This window comes from Bos grunniens, chromosome 5 (genome assembly GCF_055505025.1).
Source record: "Bos grunniens cultivar Pamir isolate PY7600 chromosome 5, Bosgru_T2T1.0, whole genome shotgun sequence".
Classification (NCBI taxonomy): Eukaryota; Metazoa; Chordata; class Mammalia; order Artiodactyla; family Bovidae; genus Bos; species Bos grunniens.
In genome coordinates this window covers 6,745,043-6,764,041 of record NC_141169.1, presented here as the reverse complement: position 1 = coordinate 6,764,041, position 18,999 = coordinate 6,745,043, and positions in this window count along the sequence as shown.

The window sequence follows — 18,999 nt, the reverse complement described above, 5'->3', positions numbered from 1 at the left end:
TTGAGATCCCATGTAGCCCACTAGGCTCCTCTGTCCATGAAATTCTCCAGGCAAGAATCCTGGAGTGTGTTACCAATTCCTTCTCAGGGGATCCTCCTGACCCAGGGATCAAACCCAGGTCTCTGGCATTGCAGGCAGATTCTTTACCATCTGAGACACCAGACCTCCATCTAGAAAGTAAGCATGGGCTTGATTCACACGAGTTTGAGAATGAGAAACAGATCCAAACATAATCTGTTGTGGAAAGGTAGATTTGAAAAATATGGCAAGAATGCAGTGGATTTTATTTTCATCTCCCCAAATCACTAATTAAATAAAATGCTCTTTCAACTTACATACAGAAGGTGGCAGAAATAAAAATGGAAGTTACTCTTCACTAAAGTTCTAAAAGAACCGTATTACTATTTTAAGAGCCAGGTAAGGGAGCACCTAAACAAAAGAAACAAACATTAACAAATCTAAAGGGAGAAATAGAATTTCTGCCCAAAGGCAAACAAGAGACAAAGAAGTTGTTAATTAGTGATGACTGCTAAGGTGAAAAGTCTGTGCTGGCCTGGTGCTAATGTCGCCCTTCTGAGCCACAGGTAAGAGGCACAGGCTGAGGAAATCCGCAGGCAAGGAGAGGCTCTGAAGAAATAACCAGCTGGGCTGGTGCCCTGGCAACCTCCCAAGCTGGAAAGCACAGACTTGTGTTGATGATTGTCCAAAAGCTGTATGTGGGCCCAATAGGAAATAGTGATTTTTTTTTTTTTAAATAAGCTTTTGTCATTATAAAGGTAGTACCTGCAAAGTAGAATGTTGGATCTATTGGGCTGTCTGAAAAGTTCCTTCATTTTTTTTAATTAAAAATAATGTAAATTTAAATTTTTATTTAAAAATAAAAGACACATTTGTCACTTTTACCAGGAACTTTATTGAACAGCATATTCACGGTTTTGTTTCACTGTGCTGTGCTGTGCTGTGCCTAGTTGCTCAGTCATGTCTGACTCTTTGAGACCCCATGGATTGTAGCCCACCAGGCTCCTCTGTCCATGGGCACTCTCCAGGCATGAATACTGGAGTGGGTTGCCATCCCCTCCTCCAGGGGATCTTCCCAACCCAGGGATCAAACCCAGGTCTCCTGCATTGCAGACAGATTCTTTACCATCTGAGCCACCAGGGAAGCCCGAGAATACTGCAGTGGGTAGCCTATCCCTTCTCCAGGAGATCTTCCTAACCCAGGGATTGAGCTGGGGTCTTCTGCGTTACAGGCGGATTCTTTACCAGCTGAGCTAACAGGGAAGCCCTTTGTCCCACGGCCTTCTGCCATTTTTCAGGCAACTTCAACTTTCATCTTCCCAAAACTGTTTATCTTTTCAAGCAAAGAACTGTTCCAGGTGCCTTTGACAATCTTCCAGGGAATTGAAATTTTTTCCATTAAGAGAATTTTATAAAGAAATAAATGGACATCTGAAGGTGCAATGTCTGGTGCACGCAGCCAATGAATCAGAACTTCCCAGTCAAGCTATAACGGTTTTTGCCTGGTCATCAAAGAAACATGTCATCTTGAGCTATCCTGAAGGAAAATCATGCATTCCCTTTTGACTAATTCCAGATGCTTCCTGCTAAGTGCTGCTTTCTGTGGGTCTAATTGGGAGCAGTACTTGTTGGAAGTAATCATTTGATTTTCCAGAAGGAGCTTATAACAGAGCTCCAGTCCCACCATATATACAACATCACCTTTTCCAGATGAAGATTGGACTTCAGTGTGCTTGGTGGCGGTTCATTTTGCTTGCCCTAGGATTGCTTCCATTCCACATTACTGTACAGTATTTACTCACTTTCATTGCTCATCACAATTTGTTTTGAAAACAGAACATTTTTGTTACATTTAAGTAGAGAATAGCACGCAGAAATAGTCAAGAAAGTTTTTTTCACTTGACCTATGTGGAACCCAAACATCAAAGTGATGAACACAATCAAGCTAGTGCAAATGATTTTCAGCACTTGATTTGGATATTTTGAGCATGTCAGCTCTCTCTCATGTGGTGTAATGCTGATTGTTCTCAATTAATGTCTTGATTTGACAACTATTAACTTCAACTGGTCTACCTGACTGTGGAGCATCATCCAGTGAGAAGACTCCAGCATGAAACTTTACTAACCACTTTTAAAAAATATTTTGTTTGCTTATTTATGGCTCTGCTGGGTCCTTTCTCTAGGTGCACCAAGTAGGGGCCACTCTCTAGTTGTGTGCAGGCTTCTCTCTTGTGGAACACGGGCTCCAGGGCACGCAGTCTTCAGTAGTTGTGGCTCCCGAGCTGCAGGACACAGCCTCAGTAACAGTGGCACACAGGCTCAATTGTTGCACAGCATGTGGGATCCTCCCAGATCAGGGATCGAACCCGCGTCTCCTGAATTAGCAGGCAGACTCTTTACCACCAAGCCATCACAGAAGCCCTGCAAATCACTTGTGAGACATTCAGTCAGTCATAGTACCATCTGCATACCCCACACAAATCTTTTTTTGTGTTTTTACCTTTCTTGAAATAATAAAGCATCAGTTCAGTTCAGTCACTCAGTCATGTCTGACTCTTTACGACCCCATGAATCACAGCACGCCAGGCCTCCCTGTCTATCACCAACTCCCGGAGTTCACTCAAACTCATGTCCATTGAGTCGGTGATGCCATCCAGCCATCTTCTGCCGTCCCCTTGTTCTCCTGCCCCCAATCTCTTCCAGCATCAGGGTCTTTTCCAATGAGTCAATTCATTGCATGAGGTGGCCAAAGTATTGGAGTTTCAGCTTCAGCATCAGTTCTTCCAATGAACACCCAGGACTGATCTCCTTTAGGATGGACTGGTTGGATCTCCTTGCAGTCCAAGGGACTCCCAAGAGTCTTCTCCAACACCACAGTTCAAAAGCATCAATTCTTTGGCACTCAGCTTTCTTTATAGTCCAACTCTCACATCCATACACGCCCACAGGAAAAACCATAGCCTTGACTAGACGGACCTTTGTTGGCAAAGTAATGTCTCTGCTTTTCAATATGCTATCTAGGTTGGTCATAACTTTCCTTCCAAGGAGTAAGCATTTTTTAATTTCATGGCTGCAATCACCATCTACAGCGATTTTGGAGCCCCCAAAAATAAAGTCTGATACTGTTTCCACTGTTTCCCCATGCTGAAAATGTTGCTTTTTTTCTTTTATCTTTCATATTAAAACAGCTACACAAAAAGTCATTGAGTTGGACGGCATCACCAATTCAATGGACATGAGTTTGAGCAAGCTCTGGGAGATGGTGAAGGACAGGGAAGCCTGGCATGCTGCAGTCCATGGGGTCACAAAGAGTTGGACACAACTGAGTGAAGAACAATGACAACACTTTTGTGTAGTTTTGTGCTTTTTAGCCACCAATTTTGATGTTTTTAAAAAAATGCCTGCTGATATGATAGCTGTCACAATACAAGCTAACAAAATTGTTTTGAATGAAGTTAAAAACGACTGAGTGCTACTAGAGCCATCTTATGGATAAAAACTAACAAAACTTCTGGCCAACCCAGGAAAATGAAAACAACCATATTCCCTACCCAGATGTTTACCACTGTTAACAGTTTATTGTATATCTTTATTTATCCCTATACATGCATAGACATATTATATAAATATGTATTTTTCATTGAAGTGGTTTTATCATACTTAATGTACAGTTTTGTAACTTAGCCACTTTTTTAAAATTAAAAATCTCCACCTTTCCAGATCAATACATTTTCATCTTATCTAAAACCCCAATTCAGTTTTGCTCATTAGTCCCCAAAATATCCTTACTTTGAAAATAGTAACTGAAAGCAAAGAATTATTATTTATTTTTCCTTTCCTATAGGAACCATATTTCAGGATAACCAAAGTGTTCCAAGTAATGAAGTTTACTGAGGAATGTCAGAATAAGGCAGAAATAATTAAATTAGAATTATTTTACAGTTATTGAAATTATTGGCTCACATGAGGGTTTTAAATGAGTGTTAAAGGATAAGCTTCATGTTTGAAGAGGAAATAGACATCTCTGTAGTATCAAAGTAATGTCATACAAATTGCTTCTTAGTCACAAGTTCATAAAGTAAGGATAAGCCTGCCATATCGTTAATTCAGTTATCAGTTTAAGTGTCAATAATTGTCATCAAATATCATGAAAGATACTATATAAAAATATACTACATCATCTACAAGTATTCCAAAATGTAAACCTTGAACCCATCAAGTCTTTACATTTAATATCTTTTAGAGAAGGAGGTCAAAAAGTCAGTTTTACAACTATGAAAAATCATATTCTGGGTTGGTAAGCAAATGGGAAGGCAAAATTAAAAAAAATAAAGAGATATATGCATTGTGCTTAGGGATACATTTTGTTTTACTATGACTCACTGTACTTAAGAAATGAGTTTGGCAAGAGGTGACTGGTTTAGAGTGTTGACTCCATGTATGGTAAGAGAGCTGGTGGGAAATCTTACTTGAACGGAGAACACAACTCTGAAATTGAGTCAATCACCTGGTTGCTGAAGAGATGTCTTTCATTATTACGTTACATGTGAGATCCTTATATTTGAAATGAGGATCGTCCAGATTCTGAAATAAACCTGCTGCCATGGCCTGAAGTTATGCTTATCTATGTATCATTTGTAATTCTTAGAATTAGGCCAGTTGATGCAAAAGTTTGGTATCAAAGGAAAGTTGGTGGAGTATTTAGTCTCTGTATTATTTTCCATCAATTGAGTTGAGTGAAAATACAGCTAGTAACATTGTATAGATTGTGGTATTTCCAAAAGATTGTAATGGTAAGAGTTTCTTTTTCTTGAGTTCTATGACTCCTATAACAACACTGTAAAATAGGCTTTTAAAATATCCACTTTACAGATGAGGAAAAGAGCTCTGGTGAGGTCACATAGCTTATAAATGACGTGGTTAGGATTAGAATAGAGATCTGTCTGATTTTAGAGTTGGAGCTCAACTCCTTTACACTACACTACTTTGGTGAGTCAAATTTATATTAATAAACTTTGTAACATTGATTGAAGTGATTTTTGGGATTTTTGGGGACCTAATAGTCATACTAACTTAAAACAGTTTCTAAATTATCACTAGTAACCTAATGGGATTTCTATGCATGAAATAAAAGTACTTAGTTCTTGTCAAATATTAGCATTAAAGAAATAAAACATTAACAGAATACTTCTGATTTTCTTTTCAGATGTCAGTGCTATTCAAAGCAAAGCCTAAGCTCTTACTTGACATTTTGGGCTACTTTTTATGAATTTGACAGTTGTGCATTTGGAATCTGTTCAAATTCTATTTGTGGCTAAATCATGTGAGTGCCAAGGAGATCAGTACAACTGCTTGTTAGCATCTCTAGAGTAATCTTTATTTGTAGACTGTCTTATATAAATTTAAAGATGTTAACATGCTCAATCAGATCTATTTGCCACAGGTTATATAATGTTAGGCTTTTCACAGTAGTTTAACAGAGGTTTGGAGCAAATAATAGGTAGTGTGAGTTGCTTTTGATTTGAATACTTTTACTCAGAAAAATTATAGACATGATAAAGAGGAAACAATTATTATATTTTGTTAAGGGTAGAAAATAAGTAATAGTTGTAGAGTACATTCCCATTAGCCTCACCTATAGGTAGATAAAAGAAGCTTACATGTTTTAAAGGTTTTTTTTTTTTTTTAAAGCGGGGGGCACAGTTATAGTTGAGAATATGTTTAATAAATGAGACATTTTGGGACTTCCCTGGTGGTCCAGCGGCTAAAACTCCATATTCCCAATGTAGGGGACCAGGTTTGATCCCTGGCTGGGTAGGTAGATCCCACATGCTAATTAGATCCCACATGCTAAGAGTAGATCCCACAACTAAAGATTTTACATGCTGCAACAAAGACCTCATGTGCTCCAGCTAAGACCAAGTACAGCCAAATAAATAAACAAAAAAGAAATATTTTAAAAATAGATTATCACACTTAAAACCATAATTCTTTAATATCATGTATCATCAAGTCATGACAGAGGATGAGATGAGATGGATGGCATCACCAACTTGATAGACATGAGTTTGAGCAAGCTCTAGGAGTTGCTGATGGACAGGGAAGCCTGGTGTGTGGCAGTCCATGGGGTCACAGAGAGTCAGATACGACTGAGTGACTGAACTGAACTGAAGTGAACATGAAGTCAGTATTAAAATTTCCCTGTTGTTTTTGTTTAGTCGCTAAGTCATGTCCAACTCTTTGTGACCCCATGGACTGTAGCCCGCCAGGCTCCTCTGTCCGTGGAACTTCCCAGGCAAGAATACTGGAGTGGGTTGCCATCTCCTCCTCCAGGGGAATCTTCCAGACCCAGGGCTCGATCCCTGGTCTCCTGCTTGGCAGGCAGATTCTTTACCACTGAGCCACCCGGGAATATCCCATTAATGTCTTCTTATGGAAGTGGTTTGTTTGACTCAGAGGTCCGTACGTTGCATTTGGTTGGTGTGTCTGATGCATCTCTTTTAACCCATGACAGTGCCTTTCTTTTCCTTGCCTTCATTTGTGAATAAAGGTCATTATCTCCCAGAATTTTCCCTGTTCTTAGATTAGATCCTTGTGTTTATATAGGGTACTATTTTTGTAACAATATAAGAAAGGAGGGCAGAGTTAGAATGCAAATGATGTCAGGTCCAAGACTATTGGCTGATAGCAAAAAATAGTGGAAAGTAATCAACAATGAAGGCCCACTAGGGGTACAGTCTTCAGCCATCTCTGGAAAGGAGTTGACATTCAAAGACAAAGTCTTAAATGGGGCTGTGTCAACTCCAGCTCATTTCTAAGAGGGGGTTACCGAGGCTTGTGGTTAAAGGAAATGACTGGGGGAATGGGACTGGGAGCCTCATTTAGCTGTGCATGTAAGAATACTAGACAAAAGTAAAGCTCCCAAAGGAGTTGACTGAAAACAAGTAGAGAGGAGTATCAACAAGACCTAGAACAAAGGGATGATCCTGACAGGAATGCACCAGACAGATGTTACTGGAATATAGGGTAGGTGCTTTTTTTCTCCATTTTGTCACCTCTGGGTTCCAGTGTTCTAGATGGGTAGGAGAGACACTACCTACCTAGAGAATCTGGTGGAAGTCATCTAGGTCAGTAGGATCTGTCCTTGTTGGGAGGGGTGGGTAGATGGCTGCTACCTGATCATGCTGGAATATGGCACCTTCATCCAGCGGACAGCAGAAAGGACAGTTTTGAAACACTGTTAGTTTATAGGGTGAGGCGTCTTGCTCTCTTCTCATTCATTTCAGGAAAGAGGTGGAGTAATATAGATTCTTGATAGATATTTTTTTGAAAGAGAATGGGCCTCAGTTCTGGTAAAACTGATAACTTATTGCATCGAAGAATTAAAGTACTCTGGTTTAAACAAACTGAATTACTTGTAACCTCTCAGAAAGTTTGTAGATATGTACATACAAGCTGAACAAAGTTAACTGGAATAATCTATAGTAGTAATATGTAATCTTTTATATGTTAAAAGATACAAAGAAATAAAAGTCATTTCAGCATTCTGCAGTGAAATTACACTTTTATTAAGAAAGTATTATAGAAGAAAGTATATTTTGAATAATATCATGGGGGCTGAGGGAAAGAGAGTAAAGCTTTGGTGAAAAAAATGAAGTATAATTCCTGTACCATCTTTGCATTATAGCTGCCACAATTTTAGGACCTTAACGGATTGTGTGGCCTATGTTTCCCATCTTTACATTATTATACACTCTCCTAAAATTGGAATAAAAAATATATTTAGAACTTGTAATATGTAGTCGGATAGTCATCAGAAAGAGATGGGTTCGTCTTTTAAAAATTTATTTGGCGCTTAGAGTGCCCTCTGAGCTGAATTAAAACTCAGGAGTCAACCCTAACACCTGAGCATAAATTTTTAACTATTTCCAGAGATGTATTAAAAGTCACATCATGCACCTAACTTTGAATAGGCAATGTGGGTGGAAAGAGTAGGCAGAGCTTTTCAACAAGATTTAATTGTTATTAACCTGTGAATATGTAATTACATAATTCATTATGATGAACTTTCATTTTTAGACTTCTGTGGTGGGAATCACTAATGCTTCAGTTATGTGAAAAACAGTAATAATTCTGTTTTTTATTATTCCAAATCCTGATCTCCTAAATATATGCTAATTTCTTAGCCTGATTATTAGTGAATCATCTTCATTGGTACATTATGCAAATTTGAACTAAGAATGTCATTATGAAGAAAAACGCTTAAAATGCAGCACCAGTAGAGTTATTTAAAATGAGAATGCCAATAAAATATTAATATAATTTTGCCTATATGGATGAGAAAAGAGCAAAAAAATGGAAATGTTTAGTGATTTTGCTTTTTAAGGCATATTCTAGGTGGAGATAATAATACAAATGGGTGACATACTTGGTCCAATGAGGTCTATTGAATAGTAACTGTAAAGTGAGAATTTGATTGGACTTATCCTGCTGTTAGGCATATGGATGATTATTTTTCATTTAAAATATTAAAATAATTTTAACAGTTCTGTTTTGCATAATCAATAGTTTTTATATTTATGCAAATATGTGCCACTTTCAAATGTCTTTCAGTCTCAACTCTCAGACCTCCCATTTGGGATCATTTCATTTTTGTCTGAGGGAAGATATTTCTTCTTTAGACTTTCTGTTGGTGGGAATCTATTATCAGCAAACTCTGCTCTTGCTTGCCTGAAAATGCCTTTATTCTTGTGGCATTCTTGAAAGATCTTTCCACTGGTTATTGAATTGTAGACTGACAGTCATGTTCTTTTAGCCCATGGAGGATATTATTCCACTGCCTTTTGGTCTCTGTTGTTACTGATGAAAAGTCAGTTATCAGACACTTTTGAGGATAATCTGTATTTTTTTTCCTCTGCTACTTTTATGGCTTTCTTTTCTGTTTTTGGTGTTCTACAGTGTCACTATAATGTATCTAAACATGGATTTATTATTCTTTAAATCACTTGGGATTTGAGAGACTTTTTTAGGATGTGGGTTGGAGTCTTTCATCAGTTCTGGAAATTCTCATCCATTATCTTGCCAAATATTGCCTCTGCACAATTTTCTCTTTCCTATTCTTCTGGAGCTATAATTCAAATTAGTTTAGATTTTCTCATAATGTCTTCCATATCAATTAACATCTCTTTTATATTTTTCTGTTGCATTTGGGATAACTTCATCATCTCTGTCTCCTAGTTCCCTGATCATACTTCTGCTCTGTCAAATAGACTAGTAAACTTGCCCACTGACAATTAAACTTGTCAATTTTTTTCAAATATCTGCAGTCTTTTTTTATAGTTTCTTATTCTCTGTACATATTTTCAAGCTTGTTTTTATTTTTTATTCATGTTTTATATGTAGAGTACATCATGAGAAATGCTGGGCTGGATGAAGGACAAGCTGGAATCAAGACTGTCAGAAGAAATATCAGTAACCTCAGATATGTAGCTGATACTGCCCTTAAGGCAGAAAGCAAAGAGGAACTAAAGAGCCTCTTGATGAAGGTGAAAGAAGAGAATGAAAAAACTGGCTTAAAACTCAATATTCAAAAAACAAATCATGGCATCCAGTCCCATCACTTCATGGCAAACAGATGGGAAAACAATGGAAATAGGGAGAGACCATTTTTCTGGGCTCCAAAATCACTGAAGATGGTGACTGCAGCCATGAAATTAAAAGATGCTTGCTCCTTGGAACAAAAGCTATGACTAACCTAGACAGTGTATTGAAAAGCAGAGACATTACTTTTCCAACAAAGGTCCATCTAGTCAAAGCTATGGTTTTTCCCAGTGGTCATATATGGATCTGAGAGTTGGACCATAAAGAAAGCTGAGTGTCAAAGAATTGATGCTTTTGAACTGTGGTGTTGGGAGAAGACTCTTGAGAGTCCCTTGGATTGCAAGGAGATCCAACCAATCAATCCTAAAGGAAATCGGTCCTGAATATTCACTGGAAAGACTGACGCTGAGGCTGAAACTCCAATACTTTGGTCACCTGATGCAAATAGCTGACTCACTGGAAAAGACCCCAATGCTGGGAAAGACTGAAAGCAGGAGGAGAAGGGGATGACAGAATATGAGATGACTGGATGGCATCACCAATTCAATGGACATGAACTTGGGCGAGCTGCGGGAGATAGTGAAGGACAGGAAAGCATGGTGTGCTGCAGTCCATGGGGTTGCAGAGTCGGACACGACTGAGCTACTGGACAACAGCAACAATATACTTTATATATTTTATAGTCTGTGTTTGGTAATTTCCGTAGTTGAAGTTGTTTTAAATCTGTTTCTGTTTAAGACAGTAAATTTTCTGTGTAGACTTGGGGATGGGTGTATATGCTATTATGGGGGAAGTTTATTTCTAGTACATCTTTAAACTGAATAAATAATTCTTGGAACACTTCTCTCTCTCTCTGTATGTGTGTGCCCATAGGACAGGTCATGGCTTTTGTCTCTTATTAGATAAAGAAAATCTCATGTAAACTGGGCTTGGCAATGTCCAAATGGTAAAAGCATGCTTTAGCATCTGCTCACCTCTCTAAGTTTCTGCCTTCACTTAATTTCTTTGACCTACTAATTTCTTTATTGCCAGTTAATCAATGAGATACCTAGTCCATAATATTGCCAAAAACAAAGCCTATGCTTTATCTTAAAGTTTATTATCCAAACTTTCTTGGAGGGATATTTTCTTAAGATAAATAAGAGTAAGCAGAAATGCTTAAAATCAATATGCAAATATTTTGCAGAGAAATCTGTAGATTTTATAAGTAGACTTTCTTTTTAATATAAATTTTATTTGAGTCTATCAGATACCTGGCTGACTGTTTTGTAGGTCTCTATCATTTCATTTTATTAAACAGAAGTTTACATATTGTTCCAGAGTGCATTTAGTCTTTGAACCACTAACCTGTTGGTTAAAATTCACTTTAGGTGCTCTGTGAGGTTATGTTATATAACAATTTCAAAAATCTCTGTAATTTAGAACAAGAAATATTTACGTTTTACTCTTCTTTCACATTTATAGCTGCAAGTTAGCTGCAGTATTGCTCCAGGGTAAAGGTCAATTTCAGGTCTGCTCCACATATTTTCTCATTCTGAGACACTATTTGGAACATGCTTTGCTCATGGCAGGCAGTTCAAGACTAATGAAAGAAGATATTAAAGAAAAATTTAAAAAGTTAGCATGTGTCACATCTACTCACAAACAACTGGCTAGAGCAAGTCACATGACCAAGAGTAATAGTACAATCCACTTCACAGACTTCAAGATAATGTCAGAAACTTTATTTATGTCTGAAATTGCTCTCAATCTTCTTTGAAAAATTACGATTTTAACCTAAAAGCCTCATCAGCAGTCTTTGGTAATGTAAGTGTCTAAATGGAAGGCTAATAGAAAAAATCTCAGACAGTGAAGAATCTGCTGCAATGCAGGAGACCTGCACTCAATCCCTTGGGCAGGAAGATCCCTTGGAGAAGGGAATGCCTACACATTCCAGCATTCTTGCCTGGGAAATGCCACGGACAGAGGAGCCTGGTGGGCTACAGTCCATGGGATCACAAAGAGTTGGACAGTATTGATTGGCTAACATTTTCTTTCAAAGGAAAAACCAAAACCAAAAAAAAAAAAAGCAACACCTCTCAAACCAAATTTCTCACATTCTAGGTCAGAGTTTTCTATGGGAAAGATTATCATGCTTATTAGGGCTTAAACTGATTTGAAAAAAAATAAAACTTTTCATTCCTAGAAATGTATAATTAATTAAACATTAGGCAAAAGACGTGGATTCTCACTGGAGTTTAAATAGCAGAGTTACAATAAAAAGTTTTAGTTTAAAATATTTTCTTTTTTTTTTTAATTTTATTTTTAAACTTTACAATATTGTATTGGTTCTGCCATATATCGAAATGAATCCGCCACAGGCATACACGTGTTCCCCATCCTGAACCCTCCTCCCTCCTCCCTCCCCATACCATCCCTCTGGGTCATCCCAGTGCACCAGCCCCAAGCATCCAGTATCGTGCATTGAACCTGGACTGGCAACTCGTTTCATATATGATATTTTACATATTTCAATGCCATTCTCCCAAATCATCTCACCGTCTCCCTCTCCCACAGAGTCCAAAATACTGTTCTATACATCAGTGTCTCTTTTACTGTCTCGTATACAGGGTTATTGTTACCATCTTTCTAAATTCCATATATATGCATTAGTATACTGTATTGGTGTTTTTCTTTCTGGCTTACTTCTAAAATACTATTCTTAAAATCATTTTAAGAGTAGCAAGCTGCAGGGCCTCTCAACACAGAAAATGGAAGCTACCTAATACTTTTCAGTTACAGTGCAATATCATGTATTACAGTTTCTGCTTATGTTATGATTACATTGAAAATGCAAGATTGAATGATTATCTCCTGAAATCCTACAATATCAGATTTGAAAGGATCTAAAAAACATACATTTTTCAACTGTAATGCATTGAGATGCCATTTTGCTGCAATCAATTGTAATGTATGTTAAAATCATTAGTTATTCATGACAAATAACTATTACTAGCAGTAGTTAATACTGCTAGTAATAGTTAATACTGGAGCAGCCGTGAAGACATACCCCACGCCCAAGGTAACAGAAACCCAAGTAAGATGGTAGGTGTTGCAAGAGGGCATCAGAGGGCAGACACACTGAAACCATACTCACAGAAAACTAGTCAATCTAATCACACTAGGACCACAGCCTTGCCTAACTCAATGAAACTAAGCCATGCCCGTGGGGCCACCCATGATGGGCGAGTCATGGTGGAGAGGTCTGACAGAATGTGGTCCACTGGAGTAGGGAATGGCAAGCCACTTCAGTATTCTTGCCTTGAGAACCCCATGAACAGTATGAAAAGGCAAAATGATAGGATACTGAAAGAGAAACTCCCCAGGTCAGTAGGTGCCCAATATGCTACTGGAGATCAGTGGAGAAATAATTCCAGAAAGAATGAAGGGATGGAGCCAAAGCAAAAAGAATACCCAGCTGTGGATGTGACTGGTAATAGAAGCAAGGTCCAATGCTGTAAAGAGCAATATTGCATAGGAACCTGGAATGTCAGGTCCATGAATCAAGGCAAATTGGAAGCGATCAAACAAGAGATGGGAAGAGTGAATGTTGACATTCTAGGAATCAGCAAACTAAAATGGACTGGAATGGGTGAATTTAACTCAGATGACCATTATATCTACTACTGTGGGCAGGAATCCCTCTGAAGAAATGCAGTAGCCATCATGGTCAACAAAAGAGTCCATAATGCAGTACTTGGATGCAGTCTCAAAAATGACAGAATGATCTCTGTTCGTTTCCAAGGCAAACCATTCAATATCACAGTAATCCAAGTCTATGCCCCAACCAGTAACGCTGAAGAAGCTGAAGTTGAACGGTTCTATGAAGACCTACAAGACCTTTTAGAACTAACACCCAAAAAAGATGTCCTTTTCATTATAGGGGACTGAAATGCAAAAGTAGGATGTCAAGAAACACCTGGAGTAACAGGCAAATTTGGCCTTGGAATACGGAATGAAGCAGGGCAAAGACTAATAGAGTTTTGCCAAGAAAATGCACTGGTCATAACAAACACCCTCTTCCAACAACACAAGAGAAGACTCTATACATGGACATCACCAGATGGTCAACACCGAAATCAGATTGATTATATTCTTTGCAGTCAAAGATGGAGAAGCTCTATACAGTCAGCAAAAACAAGACCAGGAGCTGACTGTGGCTCAGATCATGAACTCCATATTGCCAAATTCAGACTTAAATTAAAGAAAGTAGGGAAAACCACTAGACCATTCAGGTATGACCTAAATCAAATCCCTTATGATTATACAGTGGAAGTGAGAAATAGATTTAAGGGCCTAGATCTGATAGATAGAGTGCCTGATGAACTATGGACTGAGGTTCGTGACATTGTACAGGAGACAGGGATCAAGACCATCCCCATGGAAAAGAAATGCAAAAAAGCAAAATGGCTGTCTGGGGAGGCCTTACAAATAGCTGTGAAAAGAAGAGAAGCAAAAAGCAAAGGAGCAAAGGAAAGATACAAGCATCTGAATGCAGAGTTCCAAAGAATAGCAAGAAAAGAAAGCCTTCTTCAGCGATCAATGCAAAGAAATAGAGGAAAACATCAGAATGGGAAAGACTAGAGATCTCTTCAAGAAAATCAGAGATACCAAGGGAACATTTCATGCAAAGATGGGCTCAATAAAGGACAGAAATGGTATGGACCTAACAGAAGCAGAAGATATTAAGAAGAGATGGCATGAATACACAGAAAAACTGTACAAAAAAGATCTTCACGACCCAGATAATCATGATGGTGTGATCACTCACCTAGAGCCAGACATCCTGGAATGTGAAGTCAAGTGGGCCTTAGAAAGCATCACTACGAACAAAGCTAGTGGAGGTGATAGGATTCCAGTTGAGCTATTCTAAATCCTGAAAGATGATGCTGTGAAAGTGCTGCACTCAATATGCCAGCACATTTGGAAAACTCAGCAGTGGCCACAGGACTGGAAAAGGTCAGTTTTCATTCCAATCCCAAAGAAAGGCAATGCCAAAGAATGCTCAAACTACCACACAATTGCACTCATCTCACACACTAATAAAGTAATGCTCAAAATTCTCCAAGCCAGGCTTCAGCAATATGTGAACCATGAACTTCCTGATGTGCAAGCTGGTTTTAGAAAGGGCAGAGGAACCAGAGATGAAATTGCCAACATCCGCTGGATCATGGAAAAAGCAAGAGAGTTCCAGAAAAACATCTACTTCTGCTTTATTGACTATGCCAAAGCCTTTGACTGTGTGGATCACAATAAACTCTGCAAAATTCTGAAAGAGATGGGAATACCAGACCACCTGATCTGCCTCTTGAGAAGTTTGTATGCAGGTCAGGAAGCAACAGTTAGAACTGGACATGGAACAACAGACTGGTTCCAAATAGGAAAAGGAATACGTCAAGGCTGTATATTGTCACCCTGCTTATTTAACTTATATGCAGAGTACATCATGAGAAACGCTGGACTGGAAGAAGCACAAGCTGGCATCAAGATTGCCGGGAGAACTATCAATCACCTCAGATATGCAGATGACACCACCCTTATGGCAGAAAGTGAAGAGGAATTAAAAAGCCTCTTGATGAAAGTGAAAGAGGAGAGTGAAAAAGTTGGCTTAAAGCTCAACATTCAGAAAACGAAGATCATGGCATCCGGTCTTATCACTTCATGGGAAATAGATGGGGAAACAGTGGAAACGGTGTCAGACTTTATTTTTCTGGGCTCCAAAATTACTGCAGATGGTGAGTAGAGCCATGAAATTAAAAGACGCTTGCTCCTTGGCAGGAAAGTTATGACCAATCTAGATAGCAAATTGAAAAGCAGAGACATTACTTTGCCAACAAAGGTTCCTCTAGTCAAGGCTATGGTTTTTCCAGTGGTCATGTATGGATGTGAGAGTTGGACTGTGAAGAAGGCTGAGCGCCGAAGAATTGATGCTTTTGAACTGTGGTGTTGGAGAAGACTCTTGAGAGTCCCTTGGACTGCAAGGAGATCCAACCAGTCCATTCTGAAGGAGATCAGCTCTGGGATTTCTTTGGAAGGAATGATGCTAAAGCTGCAACTCCAGTACTTTGGCCACCTCATGCCAAGAGTTGACTCACTGGAAAAGACTCTGATGCTGGGAGGGATTGGGGGCAAGAGGAGAAGGGGACGACAGAGGATGAGATGGCTGGATGGCATCACTGACTCATTGGACGTGAGTCTGAGTGAACTCCGGGAGTTGGTGATGGACAGGGAGGCCTGGCGTGCTGCGATTCATGGGGTCACAAAGAGTCGGACACGACTGAGCAACTCATCTGATCTGATCTGATCCGATCAGTAGTTAAAATACAGAAGATTATGAAAGATATACTTGAAATCAAGCAGAACCCTGGAAGACTTTCCAGGGACAGACCCTGGAATCCTCTCTCCCACTCTTATTTATAGAAAAGTTTTAGCTTTCTCCAAATTCCAAAGAGCAGATTTAATCAGAGCAGTGAGAAAATGCAGAAACAAAGGAAACCAGTCAAGCAAGACAAAATAATAGTTTAGCCATAAAACAAAGTCAAGGGCCTTTAGTTCCTCCTCGAGGGCTACAGACAGTATCCCAAGCCATATCCTTGAGCTGTCTTGCCGATACTGAAATGTGCAGTAGGTGGAAGAAGTCAACTGCTGACCCCCAGCACATAGAACCCAGACTGGTTGGACCTGAAAGATTATAATGTTGACTCTCAAATACCACCCTGTTTCCTCACCACCAGTCAATCAGAAGGATGTCCACAAACTGATCAGGCACCCTGAGATCCTCACCTTGCCTTTAAAAACCCTTTCCATCAGGGAGTTTGGGTCTTTTGATCATGAGCTGCTTCTTCTCTTTGCTTGACCCCACACTGGGCACCTTGCAAAAAAACCTGTACTTTCCTTCACCACAACTTGGTGTCAAGGAATGACTTTACTGTGCACCAGTGAGGGGAAGCCAAATTCAGTTCTGCGATATATTAATTATTTACATTTGTCTTCCCTATTATATCTTCACTTTCACTTACACGCATTCTGGGTGAGTGCGTGGGTGTGTGTGTATGAGAGAGAGAGGAGTTACAGCTAGTTTGAAAACAATCTGCATAATCCTGGGTACACCATGACTATTTGTTTCAAATGTGAATATCATCCATTGGAAAAAAGGATTGCATATCATTCCTTAAAGAGCATGTAAGTCCAACTCCCTTTTATCAGAACTTGAAATGCAGGGAGTAACTTCTCTAGTCGCATATCTAATTAACCTAAGCTTCCTTGATTCCAGTACAGTGCTTTCCCTTTCAATAAATGACTGTATTTTCAACAGACAGTGTAAGAAATGGTTGTCTGAGGAGGCTTTATAAATAAATGTGAAAAGAAGAGAAGTGGAAGGCAAAGGAGAAAAGGAAAGATATACCCATTTGAATGCAGAGTTCCAAAGAACATCAAGGAGAGAGGTAAGAGAGCCTTCGTCAGTGATCAATGCAAAGAAGTAGAGGAAAACAATAGAATGGGAAAAACCAGAGATCTCTTCAAAAAAAATTAGAGACACCAAGGGAACATTTCATGCAAAGATGGGCTCAATAAAGGACAGAAATGGTATGGACCTAATAGAAGCAGAAGATATTAAGAAGAGGTGGCAAGAATACACAGAAGAACTATGCAAAAAAGATTTTCATGACCCAGATAATCACGATGGTGTGATCACTCACCTAAAGCCAGACATCTTGGAATGCGAAGTCAAGTGGGCCTTAGGAAGCATCACTATGAACAAAGCTAGTAGAGGTGATGGAATTCCAGCTGAGATATTTCAAATCCTGAAAGATGATGCTGTGAAAGTGCTGCACTCAATATGTCAATAAATTTGGAAAACTCAGCAGTGGCCACAGGACTGGAAAAGGTCAGTTTTCATTCCAATCCCAAAGAAAGGAAATGCCAAAGAATGTTCAAACTACTGCGCAACTGCACTCATTTCACATGTTAGCAAAGCAATGCTCAAAATTCTCCAAGCCAGGCTTCAACAGTACATAAACTGTGAACTTCCAGATATTCAAGCTGGATTTAAAAAAGGCAGAGGAACCAGAGATCAAATTGCCAACATCTGTTGGATCATTAAAAATGCAAGACAGTTCCAGAAAAACATCTACTCTTGCTTTATTGACTATACCAAAGCATTTGACTGTGTGGATCACAACAAACTGTGGAGAATTCTTCAAGAGATGGGAATACCAGACCACCTGACCTGCCTCCTGAGAAATCTGTATGCAGATCAAGAAGCAACAGTTAGAACTGGACATGGAACAACAGACTGGTTCTAAATCAGGAAAGGAGTACGTCAAGGCTGTATATTGTCACCCTGCTTATTTAACTTCTATGCAGAGTACATCATGAGAAACGCTGGGCTGGAAGAAGCACAAGCTGGACTCAAGATTTCTGGGAGAAATATCAATAACCTCAGATATGCAGATGACACTACCCTTATGGCAGAAAGCAAAGAACTAAAGAGCCTCTTGATGAAAGTGAAAGAGGAGAGTGAAAAAGTTGCCTTAAAGCTCAACATTCAGAAAACCAAGATCATGGCATCTGGTCCCATCACTTCATGGCAAATAGATGGGGAAACAATGGAAACAGTGACAGACTTTATTTTGGGGGGCTCTAAAATCACTGCAGATGGTGACTGCACCCATGAAATTAAAAGACACTTGCTCCTTGGAAGACAAGTGTTGACCAACCTAGACAGCATATTAAAAAGTAGAGATATTACTTTGCTGACAAAGGTCCATCCAGTCAAAGCTATGGTTTTTCCAGTAGTCATGTATGGATGTGAGAGCTGAACTATAAAGAGTTGAGCACTGAAGAATTGATGCTTTTGAACTGTGGTGTTCTAGGAGACTCTTGGAAGTCCCTTGGACTGCAAGAAGATCCAACCTGTCAATCCTAAAGGAAATCAGTCCTGAATAATCATTTAAAGGACTTATGTTGAAGCTGAAACTCCAATACTTCGGCCACCTGATGGGAAGAACTGACTCATCTGAAAAGACCCTGATGCTGGGAAAGATTGAAGGCAGGAGGCAAAGGGGACAGAAGAGGGTGAGATAGTTGAATGGTATCACCGACTCAATGGACATGAGTTTGAGTAAACTTCAGGAGTTGGTGATGGACAGACAAGCCTGGCATGCTGCAGTCTATGGGGTTGCAGAGTTGGACAGGACTGAGCAACTGACTGAACTGAATTTATCTAGTCACATATAATTAACCTAAGCTTCCTTGATTCCAGTACACTGCTTTCTATTTCAATAAATGACTTTATTTTCAACAGCCAGTGTAAGAAAGTGGGGTTGAGGCAGAAGAGGA